At 42.5% G+C, this 2,163-nt stretch overlaps 1 protein-coding gene across 1 annotated transcript in view; it reads right to left on the bottom strand.

Annotated features, from left to right (window-relative positions):
* dbn1 (drebrin 1) overlaps positions 1-2,163 on the bottom strand; it is a gene marked incomplete at its 5' end in the record, with an annotated part of 31,361 nt that overhangs the window by 4,673 nt on the left and 24,525 nt on the right.

Below are 2,163 nucleotides of genomic sequence, written 5' to 3'. Positions count from 1 at the left end.
GCAGGTTGATGCTTTTTTTTTTTTATTTACATACCCATTTAAATATTTCATGATCTACAAAATGGATTGGCACACATTTTGGTATAGGCAGTTCTGGTCACCAGCAGATGTATCAGAGACATTTTGGTGTCCCTCTGAGCCGTCTTCTAGCTTCTCACATTTGTGGTCTTGAGTGAAATGTCTCGAGATCTATTGGATGAATCCCAAAGTCTTTGGTGATCCTCTGACTTTTCACCTGGCGCCATGATTGGTTTATGAGCAAATATCTGCAAAACTAACGGCATTTCCATCAGCTTCAGCCCGACTTTCTCTTACCTGCTAATTAGCAAATGCTGACAATATACCTGCTAAAATCAGCATGTTAGCATTCATCTTAAATAACCGCTGTGCCTAAGTGACGCCTCGCTAAGCTGCCAGCATGGTTGGAAACTTTTAATCATCAAGGAGTGGCTTTGTTGCTTTGTCTTATTTGGTGTGAGACTCGTGGCTGAAAGCAGACATCTGAGACGTGCCAACCCCGTCTTAAGCAGAACTGCAGAGTCAGACATAAGTCCATGAAGCCCAGGGTGCTTCTGGCTCCTCTCAAACGGGCCTAGTGCTGCATATGGACACCCTGTGGGCGAGTCACAGTCACAATGCCGACACATTCAGGAACACAAATCATTATGACCGACGTCAACAGTCAAGAGAATCACTTCCACGATGAAAACGTCACTTTCTCTCGGATGTTTTCGATGATTTCATGCTCGTTGGAGTCAGACGTTCTGTTCAGAAACCAGAACGAGATTTCCCGATGGACACAAACACAATGAAGCACAGATGGAGAACAACAGTGTCTCTCTGACTGTAATAAAGGATCTGACTGAGATCTGTCGAAATAACTAATCCCATCCAGCTCATTGGGTTCTTGCTTGGGGGGGTTCTCCGATTCGGCTCATGGCTCAAACGCCTCGGAAGGCCCTGAGGGGCCGAGGCTCATTGCTGGAAATAGTGATAATGAAATCAAACTTTTACTGATAATGGAAACTAGTTTAGAAGATTGTTAACCCTCACGTTGTCCTCGGGTCAAATTTGACCCGTTTTCAGTTTCTTTCAGAAAATGTTAGAAATTAGAAATATCAAATAACTTTGGAAAAAAACATCAAAAAAAGCACCCACAGCATTGAAAAAGTGACAAAAATGTCAGAAAAAGTGACTAGTGTTGACAAAAAAAAAACTTTTCCGTGGTTGATGGGAAGAAAACACAAGGGTTAACACCCTTTCATCTGAAATAGGAAGGTATACCCAGAGAACTGGTTTTGTTGATGAGCTGGTTCTCCGCCCCCCCAGCAGAACATCTGCCATCACAGCACCTACAGACATGCAGAAACCTACATGATTTTGCCCATTAACTGCATTAATGCTGTTCATTTTCCAAAGCATTTCACCAACAACACATTCTCTACCTTAACTTTAGCACGCTATGCAGATACTTTGTGTCTTTTGTCCAGGTTTTGAGATTACTGCATCCCACCCCGATTAAATGGAGATGAATGGGGCTTTTGTTTGTGAAGCTCACAGCATCGTACTGATATGGAGGCCGAGCGATTTCTCAAAACCTGCACACACAAAACAATCTGCATGGATGGATGCAACAAAAAGGTCAGTGAGACTATTTCTTCTGTGATCGGACACTTAAACTGATGACATTTAGACATGTAGTTGCCGTGATGTTTTGGAATGGAAGTTGTGAGAACAACAGATTGGAAATGTCTTGTTGGTTGATGCATTTAGGGAATGTGGAACATTTTTATTTGGCTGCTTAACAGCAACACAACAACCCACGAAACCAAGTCAAATTACTATTTTTTTTTTTTTTTTAAAGTACAGACTAAGATGTCTCTTAGATGTTTGTTTTGTATTAAAGGAAAAGGTCAATCCAGCAACATAGTGTCAGATGTTTGATATATGTAGTTAACAGGCTAAAATCACACATAACCACTGTTATGGTCTTTAAACACATTCCACAGAGATCCATATCCAGTCACAAGCCAACAAACAACGGTGGCGACTGACGGACGGCTCGACGACGTCTGACACACACACTCACACACGAGCACTCACAGTTCGGTCAGCCGGTCGGGATTTAGAGCAGCAGTGTGTATTTGAGCGTGTGTGCACGCG

The sequence above is a fragment of the Etheostoma spectabile genome, chromosome 13 (assembly GCF_008692095.1).
Source record: "Etheostoma spectabile isolate EspeVRDwgs_2016 chromosome 13, UIUC_Espe_1.0, whole genome shotgun sequence".
NCBI classification, from domain to species: domain Eukaryota; kingdom Metazoa; phylum Chordata; class Actinopteri; order Perciformes; family Percidae; genus Etheostoma; species Etheostoma spectabile.
This window is presented reverse-complemented; position numbering and strand designations above follow the sequence as displayed.